This window comes from Amblyomma mixtum, chromosome 3 (assembly GCF_055824585.1).
Source record: "Amblyomma mixtum isolate Tamu chromosome 3, ASM5582458v1, whole genome shotgun sequence".
NCBI classification, from domain to species: Eukaryota; Metazoa; Arthropoda; class Arachnida; order Ixodida; family Ixodidae; genus Amblyomma; species Amblyomma mixtum.
The window spans coordinates 432,694,539-432,709,581 of record NC_143014.1 but is presented as its reverse complement, the minus strand read 5'-3'; the positions used below and the strand labels follow the sequence as shown (position 1 = coordinate 432,709,581).

Below are 15,043 nucleotides of genomic sequence, written 5' to 3'. Positions count from 1 at the left end.
TTGTTCTCGCTGATTATTATGTTTGCCTTCGTGGCGACGCAGGCTAGTGCGACCGCCACCTCCTCAGCAACGTCTGCGTCTCTTGTGTTCACCGAAGCCGAGATCAAAGGGGTTCCAGTCCCGTTTACCACTGCTGCGACTGCAGGTCCCGAATTGCCAGTAGCCGCGTCTGCGTGTGCTACACTGTTTAGCTCTAGTTCTTTAATGTCCCTTTCGGTGGCCTTAGCCCCGGCTTTTCTGTCTGCGCTGTGGGTGGGACTCTTATTTCTTGCCATGGGTGGGATGAGCAAGTTGGCCCTGCAACCTTGGCTTAGGCTGGCTTTGGGGTTTGACCCTCTGTCGTGCTGGAGCCCGACCCATTATAGGATTTTTTGCCTTGTTTCGGATTGGCTGAGCCTTTCTACTTGGGCGACTCGCGGGGCTTCCGCCACTTCCGCCCACGTGTTATGTGCTCCAATTCCCATTATTTTACTGTGGATGTACTGTTGGGGAGGCTGAGTGCGCTTTTGACGCTTTTTCTTATCACGACATCAATTTGTTCTCTTCCTCTTGATGTCAAGTTCAGGTAGGGTGTTGCATAGCAAACCCTGATGATTATGTATGTCTGAACTAGCGTTAATAAATTCTTTTCTTTGAGCCTGTAGCTTTTGACAGACACTCTTCTGATAAGGCGAGTCGGTTGTGCGGTACCCTATTGGAAAAAAAGGCAATGATGTAAATATTGGAAACCAACACTGGAAACCTTGGTGGATTATGGTAATGGAAAATGCGTTGGAATGACTGGGCATGTTGGAATGACTGGGCATGTTGGAATGACTGGGCATGTTGGAATGACTGGGCATGTTGGAATGACTGGGCATGTTGGAATGACTGGGCAGGTTGGAATGACTGGGCAGGTTGGAATGACTGGGCATGTTGGAATGACTGGGCATGTTGGAATGACTGGGCATGTTGGAATGACTGGGAGATGTTGGGGCAGGGGCCATGCAGCAATGTTATGTCTGTCGCAATGAGACAGCAAATTTCAAAATAGATGAAGCTCCTACAGCCAGTTTTATTTTGTGTTCATGCTCCTCTTGCTCTTCTTTAGCCACTTGTCAATGCAGCTGGGCCCCATGAAACAGCCTTGTTGATGTACCACCGCTCGTCCTGTCCTCTTCTCGATCTTCAGTCCTGTCAAGTTTGTGGTTATCCCTCCTCCCCAACATACCACCGGTGCATGAGGGCTTGGGAAAACTGGGCGATGCACTCTGCAGAAAAGATTCAAATGAAAGAATTAGGATCCACAAGTTTTTATTCTTGCCAGTATTAGAGTGCTAAAAAAGTAAACTCCGTATTGTGGCCACAGGAATAAAGTGAGCCTAAATCAAGAACCACTGAAGCTATTCGCACTCAAAAAGAAAAATAATTTGAGGTTCTTATTCAATATATCATATGCTCGTCATTAAGTATCATCATCAGCAGCATAACTAGCACCACTGCAAGACAAAGGCCTCTCCTATATCCCTAAACATAAGCCTGACGTGTGCCATAATGAGCAAAATAAAAAAGCCATCGTTTTTTGTCCTCTGAAGGCTTTTAGTGGGGTATTAATAAGAGGGACAATATAAAGGTAACATCAGAAGGGTGACTGCAGTAGCACAGCTGAGATGTCGCAGACGATACACTACGAAAAGAGGCATACAATCCATTGATACATCAGTTGCAAAAAATAAAAACAGCAGCAAAGAAAAGGTAAAACAAACCAGTGTCAATGCTCCAAGCGATATCACTTATTTCCATAATTTTGAGGGACCACATGCAATGAAAATGTGGTGAGGTAGAATCACAAGCGAAGGCCATTCTGTTCTCGATTTAATTATTACTAACTCTATGCAGCTGAATGCTTTTTCTGGTGTTTTATCTTGTTGTGTTAGTGACCATCTTCCTGTGTTTGCTTGCATTGAGAACACTAGTACAATAGGAAGTAAGTCCACATCAATCACATACCAAGCTATTACAGAATCATCATTGAAATCCTTTAGGGATGCGCTCATGAAAGTATATTGGAGTAAGATAGCTGAACTTCATGATGCAAATGTTGCCTATAATACGTTTGTCGATTGCTGTAAACAGATATATCACGACTGCTTTCCTCTTGTAACACGCGTGAAAAGTCGCAGAATCCGCAAGCCATGGGTAACGCCAGAGCTTCGCGGAGAAATACAAATGAAAGACAAGCTGTACAGAAAATTTTTGAGCAGCCGGAAGGTTGAGGACCTTGCGGTATTTAAGAAATATAGGAACAAATTGACTAAAAAACTGCGGTCTGCACGAACAGCCTATCACGTGTCACTTTAGATGTTAAGAATGCTCGAAATGGTGTACTATGGTCGAGATTAAATACACTTCTGCAGCGGGACAGTTCACGCACTGCATTAACAAAATTAAATATTGATGGAAAGGAAGTTTCTGGCGTCGAACTGGCTAATGTATTCAATATTTTTTTAACGAGCTTGGCTACCCGTGCTATAACACGTGCTGCCGGATCTGACGCTTGCAAATATGTTCGAATTCAGAATGATGAAACATTTTTTCTGCACCCAGTCACGGTAGACGAAGTAGTGTCGGTGATAACAAATCTTAACAATAGCAGTAGCTGTGACATTGATGATATCCAAATACGGCCAGTCAAGCATGTAGTTGACATAATTGCTCCCATACTTGCTCACATCTTTAACATCTGTTTAGAAACTGCAGTTTTTACGGAAAAAATGCAATTAGCAAAAGTTGTTGTTCTTTACAAAAAAGGAGATCGCAACGCCCTCGCCAACTACAGACCAATCTCTATTTTGCCAGTGTTTACGAAAGCATTTGAGAAAATGCTGCATCTAAGAATGTCAAATTTCATCCATAAATTTAACTTGCTAACACCATTTCAGTTTGGCTTCTGCAAAAGCAAATCCACTGAACTTGCATTACTCCAACAAAAGGAATATATAATAAAGCAACTTGAAAACAAATCTATTGTCATTGGTGTATTTGTGGACTTCTCAAAGGCTTTTGACCTGGTAAATCATAAGATCTTACTAAATAAATTACACTACTATGGTATCCGAGGAAAAGCGCTCTCATGGTTAAGTTCTTATTTGTCGTTTAGACAACAAGTGGTGTACATAAATGGTATACAGTCTGAACCGAAGCCGCTCTTCTACGGTGTCCCCCAAGGCAGTACGCTAGGGCCTCTACTCTTCAATATTTACCGAAACGATATTGTCAACATTAGCGATAATACAAAGTTTTCAATCTATGCAGACGATACGAGCGTATTTTTTTCGGGTGAAAATGTTCATGAACTTATCAAACAATGTAATGCCACAATGCCTCTTGAGGTCTGGTCTGCAGTTAACCTGATGCAAATAAATGAGAGTAAGACCAAAGCTGTCATATTTAGGCCGAAAAATAAAGTTATCCCACTGCACGAGAATATTATATTAAACTCGCGGGCTGTAGAAATTGTTGAGCAGTTTAAATGCCTTGGGGTCATATTTTCTGCCAGTATGTCATGGGATTATCATGTCAATTATATCTTGAAAAAAATAGCTCAAATCACTGGTGTTATAGGCCGTCTAAAATACATACTTCCCACAAAAACTAAGATGCTGGTATACAATTCAATATTCAACTCGCATTTAAACTATTGCCAGTTGGTGTGGGGCACTACAACATTCACTAACCTTGAACGTATTCATTTAATGCAAAAAAGATATCTCCGAAATGCATATAATTTACCGTTCCGACATCCCAGTGCAGCTTTCTTTTGTCGTTCCAGAGTTATTAAAGCACATAATCTTTATAAATATCGCCTCAGTGTTACTTTTAAAACAGAAATCAAGAAGAATGTAACAAATCTTAAAAATTTTGCAGAACTAAGGAAAAAAGAATCAGTCTATCCAACAAGACGTGGCGAAGAATGGACAGTGCCAACACCTCGACTAAATCTTGGTAGGGAATGCCTTCAGTACACACTTCCATCTCTTCTAAATAGGTATATCCACATTAACCTCGATTTGTTTTCTTTTTCACGTCATGAACTACATAATTTGTTTTTGCATAACATTGTTTAAGTTTCATTATGTATACATATTGCTGTTTCGTGTATTCTCCGGTGCTTCCTTAATGTGCTTGTTTTTTAAAATTGTATAAACTCTTGTGTTGCCTCCCTGTCAATAATAAGGATTGTAGACTCGTCAAGCTGCCCAAGGGCAGCTTTTTTCTACGATTCCTCCATCTGTAGTGCTAGATGGGAAATAAACTTTGATTTGATTTATTCTTCAATGGGAACAGGAAAAATTTCTTGATTTAGTTGTGATGGCATCCTGGTCTGAAGCGGGGCAGCAACATTTAACATTAAGTTGTGGAAAAGTATTGTAGAGTATATGGAACACACCTAAACGAGCGTTTCCCCTTTTATGCAGTGATGTCTGGTGGTCAAATGAGATGACTGATTACACATATGCTGTACCAAGTGTCGCTGTTGGATTAAAGGGAGTTGGTGGCGTAGCATCAAACAGTTTGGTGCAAAATTGAAAGAGCTAGGGAATACTTCAGTTTGGAATCAATAAAATTTTTATGCATAAACTGCGCAGCATGGCAAGAGCACACAGATCATGACATCTCCTGATAAACCCGAGTGCCCTTGTGGTGCCAGCAGCATGTATCGTGACATGCTCCAAGTATGTGGGGCTGCATCTGGTTAAGGTTTCTCCATACCATTAACCCTAGAGGTGGGAAAGGAGGTCAATACGTTGTGACAAAACAATGCAGACAAGACAAGGACAACGAAGGAATAAATATCATGGCATGAGTGCTGACTATCGCCAATGTGTATTGGAAACCACGTCAAAATATATACACTGTAGCCTAAAAAAACAACGAACAAAGGGCACCTTGTGTCAACCACATTGCATGAGTGTAAAACAAAACAAAAACTGACAAAGAAGCATTTAAGAGCATGAACTCTTCCTTAGGAAGCGATAAAGAAGGTGTGCTAACACAGTGATTGCGGTTTTTTTTTAAATTTCAGTGGCCTCGATTATCTCACGCACAAAATTTTCTGTGTCTGTCAGGCAAAATGCAGAACATGAATTCCGGTTCACAGCGTTTAGGATCTGGCAAACAATTGCAATTGCGACAGTGAATCATCAAAGTTCTCCCGCAAGCTTTGTTCACATCGTCGTGGTGGTCTTTTAAACCTCTCAGTGACACACTTGCCTGTTTTCCCAATGTAAACATAGCCGCATTTCAAGGCGTTCGAACACACTATGTCTTCTGTGCAGTGCACGAAGAGACTCTGATGGATAATCTCGGTTGACTACAGGTACTGAAACTTCATAGGGTTAGAAAAACAATATCGACGCCAACTCGACTGCCTATTTAACCGGTGCGACCAATTGTGGATGTAGGGAAAGGTACGTACAAACTTCCTTTTGGGAGTTACAGTCTCGACGGGGGCACAAAAAGAATGTTTCAACTTCTGCTTAAAGCAATCGGCTAAAGACACTGACAAAGGTTCTGAATATCCAGTAAAGGACAAACGGCATATGAGCTGGGCAAAACTGGATGTCATGGCAATCAAACAGGATTTCATTAAGGAATTTTTGAAGCAAAGGTTAGTGACACCTCTTGACCAGCTTAGACTGAACCGAAGAAAATGGTAAAAGTAGCTTGTTTTCCCTTGGCTCGTAAGCCAAACAAGTGTAACCACCCAAGATTGAGATCCAATAAATGTGATGACATATTATCCTCTATAATTTCAGTGGTGATTCAAAGTGGACTGAGGCTTTGACTGAACTCCTCTCTCACCTTAGACAATGCTTCGTCAGGATTGGAGATCCTGCAATAAGCCACGTAACAGCGGCGCTAATAGTTTTTTTTGCAAAAACAAGCTATTCTGAAATGTAATAAAGATGGACTGAAGGTATGAGCTTAAAAGTGCGACAAAATTATTCACCAAAACGCCTGAGACGTTTGGAATGCCACTGCTCCATTTAGGTTAATGAATTCTTCCACACATTATTGATCCTGATTGAGGGATGGCGTAATATAAATCCTTGATGTCAACATAGCACCCCATGAAACTGGTGCGAGAGTTATTGTGTAGAAACTGCGTTACTTTCTCTGCAGATCTTACACGAGAGGAGTCATCAATGCTCAGCAACTTAATTTTATGTCGCAAAGAGAAGGCGATTTGTTTCTGACAGGTTCCATTCTCTTAAACTACAACCCTCAAGGAGCAGTCACCTTTATGGGTCTTTGCGGTAAAGAAGATAGCTGGACAATTTTTCTTACTGAAGTTGATGGCATTAGCCTGATGGTTAAACTCTAGATTGTTAATGTTTCTTGGCACTGGACTTTGCTTTTAACAAATCAGATAGTAAGTGGCACTCAAATTCAGAATACACTGCATCTGTGGCCTTGGACTGAAAGGCGCCTTTCGATACGACCACAAAACCACCGTTTATCAGCAGTTGAAAGCAAGAGGGCCCACCCTCTTAAATACGACACAGTTCGGCCTGTGGGCAAGTTCCTAAAGAGGGTTCAAACCGTGACACTGCATCAAAACATCCCGAGACACACCTGTCACACTCAGGTCTGTGCGTGGAAAAGGCAACTCGTCAAACCATGGCAAGCATCTCCACAATAGTTCTCTTCGGAGGAACGGAAAATTTTGGTCCATAAGCACTTCAAGGACCAGACGAGGCAGCGACTCCAAGCTGAAGGTGTGCACCTTGTTGTCAAACTCTTGTGCCTGAAAACAAGCCAGGGAGTGGCTGGTTGACGGTGTCACGCACCGTTGACCAGGTGAAAGCCATCTGGAATGCCACTTTGGAGCCACTTTGCGCTCACTAGCCCGGAGCAGAGAAGCCAAGGCACGAGTGTCTGAAAACAAGGTGCACAATGTCGACACTGAGTTGCTGCCTCGTCTGCTGCTTGAAGCATATACGGGCCAAAATTTGCCATTGTTCCTTCGAAGAGGACTATTCTGGAGCTGTTTGCCATACTTTGACGTCTTGCCTTCCTGTGCCTGGACCTGAGCGTGACAGGTGTGTTTCAGGGGGCGTTGGTTGATGGCGTGTCGTGGTTTGAACCATGCCAGGAACTTGCCCGCAGGCTGAACTGTAACGGGTTTAAGACGGTGGGCCCTATCGCATTCAACTGCTGATAAAGAAGGTGGTTTTGTGGTCATGTCTAAAGGCGTCTTTCTGTCCAAGGCAACGGAGGCAGTTAATTCTGAGTTCAAGTGTCACACAACAGCTGATTTGTTAATAGCAATGTCCAGAGCCAAGAAACTATGTAATAATCTTAAGTTGAACCATCTGGCTAATGTATCAACTTCAGCAAGAAACTAGCAGAGGTGCCAATGAGAGGTCAAAAGACCACCGTTACGATGTGAACAAAGCTAGCAGGGGGAATCTGATGTTTCCTTGTCGCGACTGCGATCGTTTGCCACATCCTTTATGCTGTGAGGCGTAATTTCTTGTGCTGCATTGTGCTAGACAGACACAGAAAAGTTTGTGCATGAGATGATCGAGGCCACTGAAATTGTAGAAAAAACGCAATCAATGTGTTAACACACCTTCTTTATCGCTCCCTAAGAAAGAGTTCATGCACTTAAATGCTTCATATTCAACTTTCGTTTTGTTTTTGACAGATCCAAAGTGAATGTTACAAGGCGCCCTTTCTTCATTCTTTTTTTAGGCCACAGTGTATATATTTTGATGTGCTTTCCAATAAACCTTCTTGAAAGTCAGCACTCGCACCGTCGCATTCCTTCCTCATCTTTCTCTTCTTTGCGCTGTTTTGACACGATGAATTACAAACAAGACCATTCATCCGTCTTGCAAAAGTCAATACAGTCAGAGTAGCTGAGATAGTTGGGGCATCCTTCAGAATAATGCAGTCATAAAGACAAGGTTGGGACATAAAGACAAAGACTGTTATTGAATGGCTAATATTAATGTACTTTAGTAATGTGCTTGGTTTGGTTTATGGGGGTTTAACATCCCAAAGTGACTCAGGATGAGGGACGCCTTATGATTTTGCATATTGATATGCTGGGCTTCATAAGAGAAGAAGTACAATAGTTTTTTAAGGCCAGCCGTAGAACAGGAAGCAATGAATCTACACTAATATCAAAGAATGAAGGCTCAAGCATGAGAGTGTAGCTAAAAGGTTATAATGACAAACATGAAAAGCTTTGGAGAAATTCAAGTCGATGACACTTGCCTAAAATAAAGAATCTAAATTTGGGTGAAAATCTGTTGTGAATTCAAAAAGTTGGATTGCACATTAGTAAAGAGAATGGGAGTCGTGATGACTGGTATAGAAATATTAGTTTGAATTATGGTGGCAAGTAATATGCGGACTCATTTCGTGCTCTAACAGTTCATGCAAAATGCACATCAATAAAATAGGAGAACAGTTTGGGGATCAGAACGGTTTCCAGCCTTAATTATTGACAGGTCAGCTTCAGGTTGTCAGGGATAGAACCAAGAGGTTTGGATTGGCTAACAATTATTGGTAAAATCTGTCTTCAGATATCCTCAGTAGTTTAAAGTATGTCAGAAGGCTTCTCACACAGCCCTCAGGTACTCGAAAGCTTGTGCTTATCAATGACTTTCGAGACATGATGAGAAGCAATGGTTAATGCAGTGAAATGGGAAACAAATAACTGATTTTTCTCAAGAAAGTGCCCATGGAATATGCTGTCAAACAAATTCCCAAGGGTCCTTCAATTAAGCCCAAAATGACAGTTTATGGGTAGCCACTTTGTTATAACCATCACATACAAAAAAAGAGACACCAGAAGCCCTCCTTATTCACTGAAAACAAGGGAGAATTATGAGACATCATTCCGGCACACAAAATCACACGGATGAAGAGAGTAGACTCCATGGACACCATATTTCAACTGAGGTTTATTCCACAACACAGGCTTTTTATGTGCAAAGGGGTACTAGTGATCCCTGGGGCTGAAAAGTATTTCCGCCACCAGATAACAATTATTCAGGACGGCAAAAACCAAAACACAAAAAAACAGGGGTAAAGGTATCTTGCCACTCACATTAAACACATTGGCACGCCTATGCATCACCTACCTGGCTGACCCAACAAACATATTTGCCTCCAGATAATCTATTTCTTTTTCTGGAGCGCTGCAGAAGGGCTGCTGACGTAATTCTCTTTTTCAACAGAGATACAAAAGGCTTAAAAAATTTCCCAGCCCTTTCAAGTGCTAAACTTGCACAAGGCATGTGTTTCTTTCAAAAACGCCTTGCATGCTCGCTTGTGCGAGCAAAGGCGAATGTGCTCAGCTAAATGACCTCTGCCACTTAATGAATCAGCTGTCCTGCAATGTTCAAGCAAGCGTTCATTGATGCAAGCCTCGTCTGTCTAATGTAATGTTTGCCACAGGCAAGGAGGATGCTGTACACCATGTCAACCTCATGTTTAACGAGGGGTTTGGTGTGCTTAGTTTTGTAGGGAGGCTTTTTCGTAACGTCATTTATCAGGTGGCACATGCATCCCAGCTTTCCCAAGCTAAAAATACAACATGTACATCGTGTTTGTCACTGGCCTTCTTGAGGCGGTGTGACACCTGATGGCAATACGGCACAATGACAGGTCACTGTTGCGAATGTGCGTTGTCTTCCGGCTTGCGCTGCCCAGCACACTTCATCTCTCGAACCTGGCTTTCTACCACTAAGGCTACAATTTCTCCTGTGAAAACTGCCTGCTCCAGTCTCCTTACCTGCGCATTGATGCTGTCACAGAGTCGTGACAGCGTCAATGCCGAAGTAAGGCGACTGGAGCAGGCAGGCAGAAAAAGAAATAGATTATCTCAACGCAAATGTGTGTTGGGTCAGCCAGGTAGGCAATGTTTAGTCACGCCAATGCATTCAACTTGAGTGACAAGCTAACCTTACGCCTATGTTTTTGTTTTTGCAACATTGAATAATTGTTACCTGGTCGAGGAAACACTTTTCAGCCACAGGGGTCACTAGTACCACTTTGCATGTAAAAAGCTCATGTTGTGAAATCAACCTCAGTTGAAGTATGGGGTCTATGGAGTCTACTCTCTTCGTTCATGTGTTTTTGTACACTGGAATGATGTCTCATAATTCTACCCAGAACCAATTAGCTCAGCTCTCCATGCTTAGCAAAAACAAGGCAGCAGTAATGAAACCAGTTCTCATGTGTGCACTTTTTCTTTTACATCTGTGACCTGCGATGAGTGGCATAAAAACACATATTTAAGTTAACACACATGCATCATAATGTTAATATTCGTAGTCAAATAGTATCACATAATGCAGCCAAAAACATGCAGACATTTCGCACTTCATGCATAGAATGCAACGGTTAAAAGACGAGCAATATTGAATGTAAAACTTCAAATGGCCTGCAACCGGCCCATTCTGACAGCCAACTAATATTACTCATATAAACATGTAAACATATCAGGCCAGAGCTATCCAAACTGCTCCAAGCAGTAGCATTAAGGAAAAGAGCAATGAAAGTAAGAGAACATTTCATGGCAACCACAAGAACAAAGCACAATGCAGTAACAACTTACAACACAGCTTTTGACTTCATCTGGTGGCCACAAAATCCATGCCATTGACTCGGACTGGAAGACAGATGCGCCACCTGCGGATACCAATTTCCCATTATCACTATGACAGGAGTACAAAAACAAGCATGCGAACTCGGTCCAACAGTGAATATCACATGAATGTAAAAAGATCAGGAAAAATATACTTGCCCAAGTATACGCCTCAATACAAAGGAAAACTACCCTGTTTAAAATGCATCAGTTCCCCTAGCACTAGTAAAGGAATCTTGCTATGAGCAAAACAAATCTGCGTTCGAAAGCGTAGATAAACATCGTAATAACTGAGACAATTATTGCGTCACTTGTTTTCCTCAGAAACCAATTTTCAAACAGCAGAGTGATCAAAATGCAAGATCCTATACTCTGGGTAGCCAGAAACGCTATCGGTATCATAAAAAAAAAATCTTCACATACTCATTTAAAAATTAGATCCTGACGGCCGGAAATTAACTTTCGTTGGTAACTGCAACCTGAGACAGTGCTTTCTTTATAGTGGGGTTTGAATTCAGATGCGGAAAATGGGCACTGATCGTATTGGAGGGTTCCGGATTAATTTAGACCACCTAGAATTTCTTAACGTGAGCTGACATCGCACAGCACAGGGGCATTCTTTTTTTCATTTCACCTAAATCGAAATGCGGCTACTGCCATCAGGATCGACCCCACGACCTAAGGTTCAACAGTCTAGGGCCAAGCAAAAACCGCGGCGAATAAAAAGTGTTTCAATCCCCCTCAAAGTGCTAACGCTATCTTGAAAGACAATCATACATTTTACGCACAGCCAAAGTGCCGGTAATGAAACGTGCGCGGTGGTGTGAACAAGCATGGGCAGAAACGCGTAGAACGAGGCATATACGAGGACAAATCTGTGCTCAACAAGAAACAAAACGCGCAAACATGCGCATACCAAAATCACGCAAAGCTAGCGCACGCACGGTCGCATCCCCTTCGCCAAAACAAGTACCGACAGCGACAATTCTTGGCAGAGCAACTCACCGCGGCGACAACAAAAGCGCCTTAAACGCTTTTTATAGCATTGAACACGAATACTGCAGCAGTACGACAGGTCACCGTTCCAGCATTATATGCTTCGGATAATGCACGAGTACTGCTTACCTTTTCAGATGATTGCGTAGTCGTGCAGAACGCTGTTTGCCTTCGTGTCACGGGCACTACACCAACCAGTGAGATTTCAGCACGAGTGCTACGTAGCCGGCACTCTCTACCACGTAGTCACACAGAAGAAAATATTCCGGGCCTTATTTGGAACATTTCCACCGCGACACTGTCCGCGCGTCTTTGTGCCTGGACACCCATCCTGGACTACACAAAGAAGCGCACAGACTGAAAAGTTAGAGAGACCAGAAAAATGACACTTTGCCTCGAATAGGCTACGTCGACAGCACTGCGCGATTGTGCACCCTTGAGCAAGAAGAAACACACGCAAACCACAACACAGTTCACGACGGCTCACAATCCAAGTAGCGAATTGTAGCAAGCGCCGAAGCGCGATGAACGCGACGCAGCACCCGAACCGCCATGAGGGTTATACAGAAAAACAGCTACCGACAGCCACCTGGCGGTGACAACCAGTTTTTGTTTCGGTTTCGTTGTGAAAAAGCTTGTATCCTACTTTTTATTTTATTTTTGGTATTTTTATTGGGTATTCAGCCGTATCGGCATCCACAGAAATTGCAGCGATTGCGAGCAATTACCACTGGTAGAAACGCGCGAATTAACGACCTGTTGCTTGCGCTGCGGTTGAAAAATGCCTGAGTTCTCACGGCAGTATGGCTTGCTGCTTTGCTCATTCACGAAATTACATGCCGATTTCTGTTTGTATGGGGAAGTTTTTTTTTATATTGATGGGAGATCAGCAAGGCTAACAAAATACCCAACGTAGCAGTCGTAGAGAGTAGGTTGTCGTAAAAACATGGTGACGCTGTTTGATCGGCAGCACGACGTGAGAGGCGGCAGCGTTGAAACGCGCGTCGAGAGAACAACCTCCACGGTATTGCTTTCTTGAGACTACAGTGAAGGTGTGCATTTTTTATAGTGGAGTTCTCTCATCCAACGTGAAAACCAAATCAATTCTTAGTATGAAATATGCTGTGTAATTTATATCCTCATATTGAGTTTATATATATCTGCATTTCTATTTTGAAAAACAGTGTTGTACTGGTAATTGTGTACCGAGGTGCATGTATAAGAGTGCAGCCTTGTCGAAATATTCTGTGTATATATTTGTATTCGTAACCCTTCTACAAAGAAGCTGTGGCCAGCTATGTGGTTAACAATTTGTTAATTGAATTAGTATATGTCTTGAAATGCACGCTCAATAAAATTTTCTGAATGAAATTGAGTGTTCGGATTCAGGCATGCAGGGCTCTGCAAACCTGCAATTTATTATTTTGTGAACAATGAAGTTAAACTTTTTCTCAAGTATTTTGCTAATGATAATCTAAGCCCAAGTATATAAGTCGTTACTTTTTAAAAAATTTTCTGAAACTGTCAAGTCAACAAATGCACGTGTAAAAAAGAGAAATTTGTCTTGCAGTTTTTATTCTAACAGCATAAAGTGCCAAGTGTACAGTCTTTGTCAAAAGTAACCAGGCTGCATGGTTTGCTTCTAGCTCGTACAGTGGATCCCTCACAGCTTCCCTAAAGCTGGAATGGTAGCTAAAGGTAAGGACTGAGGATCTTATTACCTTCCAACACGTTTTGATCTTTAGGAATAACACAAGGGCTCCACTATACAACCATGCAGCCTGGTTACTTTTGACAAAGACTGTACGTTTGATGGATTTGACCCACTGAGATTGTTAGTGCATTGATGAGTTTCATTTTGTCAACCATATAGGCACATGCATGCAGTATCTGCTGCCCAGCATCGGCCATTCAAATACAGCCATGGTTTGTGCCATGCCAAACAAGTAGGTACAGTCGTGGGTAAAAAAGATTAGCACACATGACGGAACACCAGAGCGCCAGAATGACAACGCCTGGCACTGCGGGTGGCGGAGAGGCTGATAACGGGAGTGCCGGGCCGTTCCCATTCTACAGTATTAAGGGGGTCTGCCACGGACAGTAAAATTACTGCGGACTGCCACGGACAGCAAATTAGCGGACTGCCACGGACAGCAAAACTGCTGACTAAAAGCAGCGCTATCATATATTGTTCCCGCGAGTTCCTTTTGACAAACCATCGCGGACATAAAAAAACAGTAATAAAAAGAAGCCATCTGTGCTCATGATAACCGAGCCAAAATAAATGCCGCAAGCACAGTCACGTAGGGTCGGCACTTCAACGCTCGGGCGGTGCACGCTTGATAAAGCTTACTTCCTGCCGCCCCCCCCCCCCCCCCCCCCGTAGGCTGCAAACATGGAAACGGCCCGTTAGGCAGTTCTGCCTACCGCAGCGCCGCGTGGTGAGATATACGAATTCTGATCGCCAGTGATCTGTGCTAATATTTTTTGCTCGCGACTGTACACATCCATAGGCTCCCACCGTGGTTTCCACATAGTCCAGTGTTGCCTGCCAGGCCCACCGAGATAATCACGATGGATACCACCAAGCCCATCCCGTCCCACCGTGTTCACTGAAGTGTCGAGCGTGGTTTCCATTCAGCCCAATATTGTTTACTGGAAGTGCCAGTGCAGCCACCATAATTTCCACTCAATCCAGGGTGGCCCAAAGTCGCCATTAGTGCATCCAACATCTCTCCCATTCGCTCCAACAGCACCCAGCGTGGAAACCAACACTTCCAATCAGCCCACCGTTTTCTCCAACATGGAAACCAACACTTCCATTCGGCCCACCGTTTTCTCCAACTTGACTTTTGCTGGAATTTTCAACAGGGTATATCCTTGTAGTTTGTGGATTTTTGCCGTCGGCTTGAATAATGAGGCCGAGGATTCTGATCTGCCTCACCAGGGGCGTTTTTGGCTGTCTATTATGAGGTTTAAACTTAGTTTCTCCTTCTTACTCGTCTATACTAGTAGTTCTAATTTATACGGCGAGCACTTGCGTCCTATTTTGGCTGCGTACTACGTAACTGTGTTTCAGCCGTGCGGTGTAGTTTCTCTTATCTTTCCGCGTCCGAGCCTTTGTTTAGCCAGACGCTAATGTCATCGGCGTAGAGGCTGAACTTGATGTCTACTTTGAGCAAAGGCGGGAGGTTGATCATTGCTATGTAGAAAAGCAAGAGGGAGAGTACAGATCCTTGTATTGTGCCTCTGTCTGTTGTCTTGATGACTGGAGATTCAGCCTCAAGGAATTTCAACTTCTCTCTGAGAGGTATGTAGGCGAATGTTTTTTTCGGCGACATTCATTCTCTGAAGGTGCTTGAGGATTACATAAAGTCTTACGTTGTCAAATGCCTTTGT

General features: G+C 43.0%; 1 long non-coding RNA gene across 1 annotated transcript; it reads right to left on the bottom strand.

The window, feature by feature from the left end:
• Nucleotides 1-1,022: 1,022 nt before the first annotated feature.
• On the bottom strand, nt 1,023-12,213 carry LOC149358122 (uncharacterized). The gene is made up of 3 exons (XR_016289947.1): nt 11,774-12,213; nt 10,619-10,692; nt 1,023-1,250 (listed from the first exon to the last, which is right to left on the bottom strand). It is a non-coding gene; the product is annotated as an uncharacterized LOC149358122 (long non-coding RNA).
• Nucleotides 12,214-15,043: the final 2,830 nt, after the last annotated feature.